General features: G+C 45.9%; 1 long non-coding RNA gene across 1 annotated transcript in view; it reads right to left on the bottom strand.

The window, feature by feature from the left end:
• Positions 1-3,467: 3,467 nt before the first annotated feature.
• The window catches only part of LOC128109367 (uncharacterized), a 37,707-nt gene continuing 27,712 nt past the window's right edge, over positions 3,468-13,462 (bottom strand). Inside the window, exons 2-3 of the long non-coding RNA XR_008217804.1 lie at positions 10,609-10,719; positions 3,468-5,170 (exon numbers count right to left, since the gene is read on the bottom strand). This is a non-coding gene — a long non-coding RNA (uncharacterized LOC128109367). The remainder of the gene's footprint in view (positions 5,171-10,608; positions 10,720-13,462) is intronic.

The raw sequence follows: 13,462 nt of genomic DNA, 5'->3' as shown, positions 1-13,462 counted from the left end.
GGCTCAGGCTTCTTGTTAACTGTTCTTATATTTTAAATTAACCCATTTCTATAAATCTATACCTTGCCACGTGGCTCGTGGCTTACCGGCATCTTCATGTGCTGCTTGTCATGGCAGCGGCTGGCAGTGTCTCTCTGCCTCAGCCTTCCACTTCCCAGAATTCTCCTCTCTTTGTCCCGCTTATACTTCCTGCCTGGCTACTGGCCAATCAGCATTTTATTTATACAGAGTGATATCCACAGCAAAGAAGTTTGGGGGTTTCCATTAGCTGTGAGGCTGAATACTCAATCGAGTCCCTCATTCAATCTTACAGTAGTTCTCAGGACTTACTATTTCCTTTAATCAATTAGTTGATTATTTAATATTTTGAGGCAGGGTCTCACTACATAGGCCTAGCTGGCCTGGAACTTGCTATGTAGACCAGGCTGGCCTCACAGAGCTCTGCCTACTTCGGCCTCCTGAATACTGGGATTGAAGGTGTGTGCTACCACACTTGGTTACTCTCTTAAGTTATGTATGAGCAAAATAGCAAAATGTTCAGTAAAATATGACTGTGAAAGAATAAACAGAGGAAGGGCAGGAGAGAAGAGAAAGAAAGTCTTTGGCACAAGACCCATATAATATTATGCTTTGAAACCAGTTGGCCTATTCCAACCTGCGTCTTTTATTTCCTCCTAATTGTTATGTTCACAAAGCCCGTGGCCATCTCTCTCCCCATAGGGTTGTGTGAACAACGCCAGTGTTTCCCAGGAGTGGAATGAGGGAAGGCTAGCTCCATCTTCGTTTCGTCATAGTTGGTCCTGCCTTCCAGGCAGGTTTGAGGCAAAATCAACCAGAGGAGGCAAATTTTAAGAAGGAAGCAGAAGAAAGGCAAGCAGACCTGGAAGTTGGAGAGGCACTCCTTAAGGAAAGTGGCTTGGAAAAAGTGTGGACAGTCCCATGGCCATGGCTTGCTATATACCAGTCCTGGAGTGTTTATAAGCTGAACGCCATTGCAGGATAAAACTATTAGTTAGGGAAGTGTGTGTGTGTGTGTGTGTGTGTGTGTGTGTTGTGCAGGGGTACTGTATGCATGGTTGTGTATGCACACATGCAGAAGCCAGAGGAAAACCTCGGGTATAGTTTCTCGGTTACCATTCCCTTTTGTAATTTATTGCTGGTTCTGAGAGAAGCAGCTCCCATTGGCCTACAACTAACCAAGTAAACCAGGCGTGCTGGCCAGTGAGCCCTAGGGATCTTCCTGGCTCCACATCCTCAGTTCTGGGATTACAAGAGTACTGTGCCTGGCTTTTTTATGTGGGTTCTGGAAATCAAACTCAGGTCTTAATGCTTGCAAGGCAAGTATTTTACTGACTGAGCTGTCTCCTCCGTCCCCAGATGTGTGTTTTTGATGAACACAGCTGGACTTTGCTTTAGGAGTTCTTGCCCCTCTATTTATTGCTACCAATAAAAAACTTATCTTGCCTAGTGTTCAAAACTTGCCTCTGAAGAGGAGGATGCACATTCTATTACCGGCCATAGAGGGGAAATAGTGTGCGCATTAAACAAGCATCTTTATCCATGGTTGCTCTGTGGTACGGGCAGAGTTTGTGGGCTTAGCTTCAGTCTTAATTGGCCAGCATTCGGGACTCAAGGATATATACATCTAAACCCCACTTTCTTATTTTTTTTTATTATTATTGTTGTATGTGCTCATTGTGACACAAAAGGACATTTCCCTATAGTGAATATTGTATGTAGAGTTTAGCCTCTCCCCCATGTCCTCTATCCTTCAGGGCTATATTTTCAAACCGGTGACAACTTGAAAACACAGGGCAGTGTGCAAGGGTCTGAATGCAAATGACCCCAGATGAGCTCTGTCTGTGTGGGTGACGTCAGTTTTTTCACACGCTCCCTGGACAGAGCCTCTCCACCCCACATTCCTTCTGCACTGATTGACATCCAAAAAGGAAATGCTTTCTTTCTAAAAAGAACACTGAGAAAGCGAAGGGAACCGGTCAATGCAATAGAGGGGCTGCCAGGCCACATGGCCGCTGCTCCGCTCTCCCCCACTGCCTCCTCATTGGCATGGACCTGAGCAGAATTGAGAGGATGATAATCATCATTTCTGAGGACACTGGCAAGGGGCAGAGACAGGCAGATCTCTGAATCTAAGGACAGCCTGGTCTAGGTAGTGAGTCCCAGGACAACCAGGAATTCTGTCTGGGGGTAGCATGAGCAGCACACTGGGCCCAGTGCGAACCAACCCATTTAACCAGGTGTGACCAACTCACAGCCTGGAGGTCATATGTGACCTGCAGGAGAGCTATTAATGTGCCCAAACCAAAATCATAAACTCAAAACGAGTTCTTTTGTAAATTGAATGAATGGTTCTTGTTTTGTTTTGATGTGAAAACAAAAAGTATCTGTGTATATGTATCTGTGTGGAGATATGCACACATGCATGTGTGTCTCCTTGGAAGCAAGAAGAGGACAATGGATACCCTCCAGCTGGAATCACAGGCCATTGTGAGCTGCCAGATGTGGCTTCTGGGAACTAACTTTTGTTCCTCTGTAAGAGCAGCTCAGACCTTTCACTGTGCAGCCATTTTGCTAGCCCTGGAGGAACAACTCTAGAGGATGAACTGTGTGGATGACAATGTCTACAATGTCCCAAGGTTAGGCAGACCCACAGCCTTTCCACATAGCTGGAATAAGAGGTTTTCCTCCCTTAGAATAGAAGACAGAGCATGGCCAAGGGCATTTACATTCTGCTCCGATCTGTTTGCTGTTGCACTGAATACTCCCAGACTCACCTGGTTAGAAATCGGACACTGGAAGGGAGCCTACTTCTGCAGCTCTGGCTAAGCCTGCACTCTGTCCAGCTGAAGCCTCTCTCTTCTGACCTCGCTGATTTTCAATCTACTCTTTTTTTTTTTTTTTCTTTTTTTTTTTTTTTTTTTTTTTTTTTGGGGATGTCAAGTCAGACATCCCCAAGCATCCTCTGAACTCCTTTGTTGGCTACCATTGGCTCAATTTTTGGAAGTTTTTCAGAAGCTTCCTTATCTGCAAGGTAGATAGCCCAGGATGCTTCCATTCAAACTTGTCTTCCCCTCTCAAAGATCAGTCTTCCATCATAGCTCCATCCACAATGTCTTTCACAGGGACATATCCCATTCTAATAGTTTTCCATGTTTCATTAAGAACACAAATGAAGTTGATATTTGATATGGAGGGAACAACATTTTTTTTTTTTTCCTTTTTTTTTTTTTTTTTATTAATTTATTTTGCAATACAATTCAGTTCTACATATCAGCCACGGATTCCCTTGTTCTCCCCCCTCCCGTCCCCCTCACCTTCCCCTCAACACCCCCCCCCCATTCCCATCTCCTCCAGGGCAAAGCCTTCCCCACAGACTGAGGTTAACCTGGTAGACTCAGTCCAGGTAGGTCTAGTCCCCTCCTCCCAGGCCGAAAAGTCTCATCTGCCCCCGTGCCGGGGAGAGGAAGGTGGAGTCTGAGGTCCATAAAGCCCTTAGGAGAGGCTGCAAAATCAGCATGTGAAAAAAAGAGGGTTGACAAAGGGAAAGCTGGAAAACTCCCCTGGCTGAGGCCGACTAAGCCTGGCCTCTGAGACAGCCACAAAGGCATGCTAGAGTGTAAAATTGACTCATGCCACTAAGGCACACAGCCCTGGATGGAGAGTTGAGATGCCGAGATAAGTGATGCTTGGGGGTAGGTGTAGAAGTACAGTAACGGATAATGCCAAGGAGAATGCTAAACTATGTAAATGAACCCCAAACACTACACTGAGTAACATAAAAGCCCCCACTCTGTGCAGCAGGGACTTTGTTCTAGCCTCGTTCCTCCTGTAGAAATGTATCCTTTTCTAACAAGCTGCCCCTGCTTCTGCCACAGCCATGTGTCTCTGCTCGACTTCTTGTTCAAGGACACAAGACTCCGGGACCCCTTCAGAGGCGCCCACATGTCTAACCTCCTGAAGAGGACTTCCACACCTCCTGGTGTCCCTTCCAAATGGCCTGACTGGAAGGAATGAATACACCTTGAAGAGACACCTGTGACCCCCTCTTTGGCTACCAGAAGAGTGAAACAGTGGACAGCAGGAAGTTGGAATTTCCTGCTGTAGGAAGAGAAGATTGAAGTCCTGAGGAGAGCCAGGGAGGCGCTTGACCGCTGGAGAAGATTGACAGCTTGTCAGTTGACCTGACAGGAGTGACTGACTTTGCTAGAAGAACTTGGAGCTGAAACGACATTGGCTCCGTCATCGATACCACACCCCACCAGACTGCTCCTTTAGGCACATTCCTCAGTTACTCGGGTCTCTTTAAACCTTCCGCTCACATCAAATGCTGAAGATGGGTTTAGGGGGTCCCGGATCTCTTCCCAGTGTCACCATATCAAACACACCTCCTTTGTTTGCTCTTGATTATTCATTCGGCTTTTATGGCTGTCTTTCTTGAGAAGAGGTAGCTGAACCTGGCTTGATGGGGTGCAGACTGTGACACCTCCACTCTACAGCAGCTCTGAGCATTGACACGAACTAATCCTTGTGCTCTGTCTGTATTTAGACATCTGTCCCTCTACTATCTACAAGGGAATCTGGGTGCTACTGGCCTGACTAATCTAACTCCAGCTCTGGGTTGAAAACTAAGAATGTGCCTTTAGCCACTGGTAATATGAGCAGAGTTTTTGGGTAAAAGCCAGGCTCTCGCAGCCCTCACAGGCTTGTCTGCAACCCCCATCCCCAAGACCTAACATGCCACAGAGAGCGACAGGGGAAAGGTTCAGCTGGGCTCTTTGGGGAGAACGGATGAAAGTGTCCAGTGAAGCACAAAGTCTGTTTTTGGGGGTACCGGCATGAGTTTTATCTTTAAATAGTAGAAGAATTGGGACAGGGGACAAGAAGCATGGAGCACTTACCAGTTCTGGCTAAGATGTGGTCTGCTGAACGCTGTCTCAGCTCTGGCTCCATAAGGTGGCCTGTCTACATCTTTATTGCTTGAAGGGGCAATCTAGTTCTCAGGAAATGACTGTCTCTCGGGGCTGCAGCCTCCCGATCATGGCTCATAGTTCTTATCTACAGATGGTCCGTCCTGTTAGTTTTGCTACCCTTGGAATCCAAAGTGATGGCAGGAGTAGGAGACTGAAGACCTTCAGGTCCCTCTGAGTGTCTGGAATCATAAAAAGCCAACAGTAAAGTCCTTCCTTCCTTCCTTCCTCCCTCCCTCCCTCCCTCCCTCCCTCCCTCCCTCCCTCCCTCCCTCCCTCCCTCCCTCCTCCCCTCTCTCTCCCTCTTTCTTTCTTTCCTTATTTCTATTTTAAGGCTCAGTGATTTGTTTTTTTTGATAGTTTCATATATTTGTATGATGAATTTTTGTCATTTTCAAGCCCCATACCCCTCCCTCCCCCTCCTCCCTCCCCCACTAAACTCATCTTCTCAGTGAGGCCCCTCTTCCTTTCATACCTTGTTTTTGTGTGTAGCTCTCACTGAGTTAATTAGAGCTATTTGCCTGAGCGTGGGTGGAGCATTATCAGTGGAACAAGGGCAGCTTATCAGTGAAGGTAGTGCCACCCCCAACGTCATTGACTGCAGACGACCTCTCTCAAGAGGGGTAGGGCCTCATGGCCCCTCCTTCACCAAGGATGAAACACTGATGGATCCAACCCAAGGCAAGTCTTGTGCAGGTAACCAGAGCTCCAGTGGGTTCATGGCGGCAAATGGCCATGTCCAGAAGACAAATGCTTGCCACACTTCTCTTCTCTTATCACCCCCTGCCCTCTTTTCTAGGATTTTCTCGGAGCCTGGGTGATGGTACTATAGCCATCTCAGGCGGAGTATCCCGACATCATTAATTCTCAGCACTTTGGCTCCAATAGGACACTTCTCTGATGAAGCTTATGCGGAACTAATCTCTAATGGGAAGCCAGAGCTGAGGCCGGAGCCCACTGGGTACTCTCATTACTCTTACTATTATGCTTTCAGAGGAATAAAACTGGCGAGGTACCCTGGTTTCTAGATCCATGCTTCCTTCCATGGCTGCATGCAGCAGTAAGCAGGTGACCCAAATTCAAAGAGACAGGTGCAAAATGAAGGTCAACATTCATTCTGCTGTGAGGAGTCAATGCTTTTCAGGAAAAATAAAAAGACTCGAAATGCCTGCCATGGCAGCGTGGAGGGTTAAAGGATAAGGGTTAGAGCCAAAGTTCTGAGTGTGATCAGATACAATATGGACTTCAGGAACAGGGCACATTGTCAGTGTGTGTTAGTGAACAGCCATTGGCACAGTCCCTGAGCCTTGCATATCCCTTCAGCCTTAGATCCTTCACACGGTCTGTGTCGATGGAGCAGATTCATTCATGAAGTCCCGGGGTAGAGGAGTCAACAGCAGCTATTCCTGTCTGCCTCTGGGTCAGGCCACTGCTGGCCTTGGCTTTAACATTGTGGTTTAATAATTAGAAGAGCAGGGGCTGGAGAGATGGCTCAGCAGTTAAGAAACCGTGCTGCTCTTGCCGAGCATCTAAGTTTTGCTTCAGCTCCCACACTGGCCAGCTCTGTAACTTCAGCTCCGGAGGATCCCACGACCCCTTGTGGACTCCTCGGGCACTGCACTCAGGCGAACAGATACGTACATAGACACATGCATAGACACATAACTAAAAATAAAATAAACCTTAAAAACAATCAAAAGAGGGAGAGCCCAACAGACAGACAGACAACCTTCCAGAACATCATTTTTTTTTTATCCTGACATTCTCAAAGAACCGGATGAGAAAAAGGAGCTTCGCTTCCCTTTCTAGAAGCCCAAAGTCTGGCTCCGGTTTTCTTTAGCAGCTGACTTTGTCAGGCTTACTCCAATAGAACAGCCTTTTGTGTATTTTTTCCCTGCCAAATCCCCTTGGCCCCTGAACTAAAGCAAACTCCAGTGAATGTTATTGTTGAATAACTCCCTGCGTGTTTACGATATGTATGGCTTTCTCTGGCTGACCTCTCAGAGGGGACTGCTGCCCAGCCAGGGACTCAGTTCGAGTGACAGGGGATGAGGACTGATAGACCATCCAGCCTAGCAGAGCAGGGCGGGTCTGAGAGACACAAGGAAGGAATATGATCACAAAACATCCGGAGAAACGGGAGCTGATGGAAACCGGCCGCGGCGGTTTCGAGAGGGGCAGATTTTGTTTGACAAATGCCATGGGGAGCAAACCGAGAGAGAGAAGGGAAGAAGAGGGCTATGAGACAGCGGACATAAATGAGCAGCGTTTCCAGAAGGCCTTTGACGAAGCGTTGCTCAACAGGCTCACAGGTTGGGTAATACTTCTGGGCTGCCCTCAAGGGTAAGCCTTAGCCACTGCAATAAAGAGCTGGAGTCAAGTGGTAATTATCCCTTTTCTTTTCCTAAGGGCATACTCTTAAATCTTCAGTTATTACCCACTTGGGTAGCACAAGCAGAGCCAGGCAGCACCATGGAGCTGAAGTCCCCTGGCTTTCTCGACAAGGGGTTGAGTGTGACACGGTGACTGTCTTGGAAAGGTAGCCTTGGTGCTTGACCAAGACCACTGGCACTGATGAAAGAGATTTCCAGTTAATGGTCAGCCATCTATGGCCCACAGGCCAATTCCACCAGTGTTGGTAGATAAAATTTTATTGAACTGCAGCTATACCCATTTGGTGACATGTTGCCTGTGGTTCAGTTGTCACTGAGATCATAGAACTGAATGGCTGGAATGGTGGCCCACAAAGCCTGAAATATTTAGTATTCATTTGCATGGAAAGTTTGCCAATCCTGGCCCTGGGAGACAGCTCAGTGGATAAATCGCTTGCCTCTCAAGCGTGAGGACCTGAGTTTAAGTTCTGGAACCTACGTAAAAAAAGTCAGGCATGGAGGTACACACTTGTAATCTTAGCTCTGGGTAAGCAGAGACAGAGTGACCCCTGGGCCTTGTGGACCAGCCGTCCTGGCCTAATTGCTGAGCTTCAAGCCAGTGAGAGATACAGGCTCAAGGAGGTTGATGAAGATGATACCTAAGGTCATCTGGTTTACACACACACACACACACACACACACACACACACACACACACACACACACAACTGTCTTTTGCTCAACTCTCTTTTCTTTTCTCCATGACACATGACATCATCAGAATTTCTTATCCAATTATTCACTTCTATTTTCACTCCTTCCTGCGACTACCAGTGGAGGTCCTGGCAGGCAGGAGTCTTGCACGTGCTATTTTTCACTAGGCACCCCGAAGTGCATAGCATATGGCAGCTCTTCAGTCACGAGCCACTGCATGCACGAGGGGACAAAATCTTGTGTATAGAGAGAAAGTGAGGTAAATGGTGTGCTTTCTTCTCTGTTGCTGTGACAAAGCACTCCGAAGAAGGGACTTACTTCATCTTATACTTCCAGGTCACAGTTCATCACTGAAGGAAGTCAGGCAGAAAGTTGAAAACAGAAATGGTGGAGAATGCTGCTTACTGGATTGCTTATAGCCTCGTATTTAGCATATATATATATATATATATATATATATATATATATATATATATATATATGGCCCAGGGTCACCTGACTAGGTCTAGTGTCCCCCACAGCGGGCTTGGCCCTCTTGTTTCAATCAACAATTAAGATGATCCCTTACAGCCATGCTATGTCTGACTTTGACTGCCTTTAGCTCCAGCCCAATGCCACTTGACCTGCATTCACCAGTGACACTCGGGGGCCTCCTGCCAGTAGAATTTGTCACTTAGAGAGGACTTTGAAAATTAAACAACTAGATCTGATTTTTTTTTTTCTGTTTCTCTACTTGAAGAATGACCTCAACATGTCATACGATCACTTGGCTTCATTTCTTTGGTTTAACTTACCCCTTTAAGTAAAAAAGGAGATGACTTACAAAGTCCAAGGAGGGTAATTCCCTGTCATTTATCAAGAACTTTTTCTTTCGTCAAAACAAACCATTAACATTCCGAGCTGGTCACTTATTTATATTCCAAGAACGGATAGTCAGAAAAAGCCACTGCTAACACATTCAGGGGCTGCCGTGTGGCGTCTTAAGTAACTCTTGAAAAAAAGAACTTGGAGTTGGAATTCTTCCTCCAAACTAGCCTTGTTAAGTTCCCACAACTGAGGTAGACAGAAAGTAAATCCAGAGAGCACTCATAAATAGAAATGGCTGTTAAACCTTTCAGTGGGGGTGATTTCGAGTTAAAGATGTGAGATATTAGCACAAAGGCTTTGGCAACCTCACCACAGCTGTGTCATGACTTTAATTTAGCAAGAATTAATTGTGGGTTTAAGATGTTTTATACTTTAATGAGCAAATGGAACATAGCCTTGGGTGTGTTTTATTACCCTGCTTGTGCTTTGTATTTCAACACAGTCTTGGAAAATGTAGGAGACAAGCTATGCATTTTTACAAGTGTGTGTCTCACCCGGAGCCAACAAGTACTAGAATGGACATTGAGAGATGTGGTATTTTGATGCAGTCATTTTCAAAATGGCATGTTTAAATCATAGGGTAAAGGGTTGGAGAAATGGCTTAGCAGCTAATTAAGAGTACTGGCCACTCTTCCTGAGTACCAGGGTTCAATTCTCAGCACCCATATGATGGCTCACAACTGTCTAAATCTTCAATTCCATGGGATCAAATATCTTCTTCTGGCCTCCACTGGTACCAGGCATACATGTGGTCCACAAACATACATGAAGGCAAAACACTCATACCCATAAAAATGCATTTAAAAATTATAGAGCAAATGAATCTTGGATTAGTGTTTTCTCACCTTCCTCTCCTCCCATTTTTTTTTTTTTTAGGTCTCTTATAGCCTAGACTGGACTCAAATTCACTATGTAGTTGAGGATGGCCTTGAACTTCCTATCTTGTCTCTGCCTCCCAAGAAGTGGGATCACAGGTGTATACCACCATGCTCCTTCTTTTCTTAGAAGTAAATCTAAGGAGCTATGAACCAAAAGCACGTGCTTTGGTAATGAGAAGGTTTTGTAAGGTGATTGGGAGATTTTCATTCATACTGTACTGTGGTCTGTTTGTATCCCACCCCACACCACAGATTCATGGGTTGAAAGACGGACTCTTGGATCGTGGTGGCACACACATTTAATCCCAGCACTTGGGAAGCAGTGACAGGTAGATCTGGTCTACAGAGTGAGTTCCAAGATAGCCAGGGTTACACAAAGACATCTTGTCTTGAAAACAAAACAAAACAAAAAAAAAGAGAAAGACTGAATCATGATCTTCATTGAGACATGAAGAGGTGGAGCCTTTGGAAGGGGGTCAGGTGATGGATGGAATTAGTACCTGGATTAGTTATTTTTCTCAATCCTGTGACAAAATTCCTGACCCAGGCAACTTACGGTAGGAAGGGTTTTCTTTGTCTCACAGTTTGAGTATAGTGCATTATGGGGCTGGGGAGGCAAGAGGCAGCTGGTCTCAGAGAATCTGAAGTCAGGAAGCAGAGATGCATGCTGGTGCTCAGCTCACTTTCTCCTTTTTATTCAGCCCAGGACCCCGACCCATGGGATGCTGCTGCCCGTGGTTACAGAGGGTCTTTTCTGACTCATTTCTGGAAACAGCCTCATAGACACACCTAGAAGTGTTGTTTCCATGGTGACTCCAAGTCCCATCAAGTCGATATTCAAGATTAGCCATCATAATGTCCTCATACAAGGTCCCAGAGAGCTCTCTAGCCGTCTCTGTTCTGAAAAGATAATGAGAAAGTGTTGTTTATGAATGACCAAGTGGGCCCTCTGCAGACACCAAACCTGCTAGAGCCTTGATCCTGAACTTCCCAACCTTCAGAACCATGAAACATGGGTCTAGTGTCTACAAGCCTCCCACCTGTGATGCTGAGATCAAGAGCCACTGGGAGGGCACTGGTGAACAGCAGCTTTGATTCTGAGAACTGAAGGGCACAGGCTGGCTTCCAGAGACTCAGACGTCTGTGGCACCTCAGTGAGTAATTGTTGTGCTCAAACATTGGGATTTCCACATCTCTCTGGAAGCTCCCAGGCAAAGGTCTCACCTCTACACTCACATCCATCCCTGAATTAGCATGAGTGAGCTGTTCTGGTCTCAGCAGCACTGGGGGATTTCTGATACACTTGCCAGCTTGAGCCTGGATTCCCAGAAGAGAGGAACATTGTCATAGTTTCATTTCTGTGGCTGTGATAAGATACTCTGACAAAAATCAATTTGGGAGAGAAAGGGGTTTATTTCAGCTACAGACCACCACAGTGGGAAATGGAGGCAAGAACTTGAAAAGCCAGTCCCATCACATCCCCAGCAAGATCAGAGAGAAGTGAATGCAGTGTGCTCTCTCCCTCGCTTGCTTGTTTGTCGCTGGTCTTCTCCACTCACATAGTCAGAACTCTCTTGGGAATGGTGCTGCCAGCCACGGACTGGGTCTTCCCGCATTAATTAATGTAATTAAGACAATCCCCTTCAGACATTCCCATAGGCAACACACGGTAGCCCATCTTTAATTGGAACTCTTTTCCCAGGTGATTCCATCTTGTCTCAAGTTGACAATGAAATCATCTCAAGTGTCAGTTACGGCAGTGGCAGTCATGGTAGCTGAGACCAACAGAGAGTAGTAAGGTACCAGGCACCACACAAAGCCCTTGACTTCGGCCTACAGAGCGTATGGGGCTCAACCAACCATCCCCTTCATCATGCAGGCAGGCCAATCAAAGCTGAGAAGGGCCACAGCCCGAGCTCAGAGACCTGCATGGCGGAGCTGGGCTGGAAGTTCAGACAACTGACTCGCAAGGGTTGCAGGTTTCTATAGACCAGAGGGCTCTCCTGGGCTGCCTGCTTCCTCAGATGCGTGAGTTATGGAGAGTTTCCAACTGCTGGAAATTATATAACTCAGTTGTCTAAGATACAAAGGGACATTTCTGAATCCTTTGAAAAATTGAGATAGAATGTGTTCCTTCAGATTTAGGCTTTTTTTTTTTTTTTTTTTTTTTTGGTTTTTCGAGACAGGGTTTCTCTGTGTAGCTTTGCGCCTGTCCTGGAACTCACTTGGTAGCCCAGGCTGGCCTCGAACTCACAGAGATCCGCCTGGCTCTGCCTCCCGAGTGCTGGGATTAAAGGGGTGCGCCACCACCGCCCGGCTTTTTTTTTTTTTTTTTTTTTTTTTATAAAAAATTGCAGCAGTTGCCGGGCGGTGGTGGCGCACGCCTTTAATCCCAGCACTCGGGAGGCAGAGCCAGGCGGATCTCTGTGAGTTGGAGGCCAGCCTGGTCTCCAAAGCGAGTTCCAGGAAAGGCGCAAAGCTACACAGAGAAACCCTGTCTCGAAAAAAACCAAAAAAAAAAAAAATTGCAGCAGTCATAATGCTTACTATAAAAATGTAAACTTAAATAATCATAGTAAGTGAACTTTCTCTTTCTTACTTTGTTTTTTTACTTCCTTACCGTGCTTCTTTTCATCCAATCCATGTAAGCCCAATTCTATTTCTCAGATTTTAACACAGATCAATTTTGAATCTACCTCTTTATCTACATACATATGTATCTACATGTACACACATGTATACATGCACAGCAAACACAGGCACACACTTATATTCATACTGCATGCCACACACATACATATGCATGCATATATATGCACATACTTATGATATACATGCATGTACACCATGCACATTTGCACAGACACACTAATGACGTACACATATGTAACAGGGTCTTTCTTTGTACCGCCAGCTCCCAAAAAATGACACAGAGACTTCCTGTTAATTATGAAAGCCTGGCCTTAGCTTAGGCTTGTTCCCAACTAGCTCTTAAAACAGAAATTAAACCATTTTTACTAATCTACAGTCTGCCACGTGGCTCGTTACCTCTGCTCAGTACCATGTGTCCCATTTCCTCCATGTCTGACTGACACATCCCCACCTCTCAGATTCTTCCCCCCAGTTCCTCCCTCTCGCCAGAAGTCCCGCCTATCCTCTGCTGCCCAGCTCTTAGTCATTCAGCTCTTTATTAAACCAATCAGAAGATTCCTTAGACAGGTGAGGTAAAACACAGACACATCTTCACAGTGTACAAAAAGATTACCCCACAACACAATATGTACATGTGTAAACATTCCTGTGTTCACACAGTGGTGTGATTGAACATCCACACATACTAGAACACCTCTGGGCAGCGGTAAATGGACAGCCTTTGAGGAAGATCTCCTGGAATCCAATCATGACTCTTCCATTTATGAACCATATGGTTTTGTGGTAGTGATTTCTCCATGCCATCTAATCCTTCTTGGTGAACTAGAGATAATGACGTCACAGGTTAGGTCCAGGTTATATAAGATAATAACTAGAGCAGTTAGAACAGAAAGGTACATGGGAACCCTTCATGTGCCATATCTTTGTACGTGTGTGTGTACACGCTGTATTCGTTACTTTTCTCCGCGCCGTCCTTGACAGGATGGAGGGA

This window comes from Peromyscus californicus, unplaced genomic scaffold (genome assembly GCF_007827085.1).
Source record: "Peromyscus californicus insignis strain IS unplaced genomic scaffold, ASM782708v3 Scaffold_14__1_contigs__length_90479793_seg_2, whole genome shotgun sequence".
NCBI lineage: Eukaryota > Metazoa > Chordata > Mammalia > Rodentia > Cricetidae > Peromyscus > Peromyscus californicus.
Note: the sequence above shows the minus strand (reverse complement) of the source record. Positions and strands in the feature narration are given on the sequence as shown.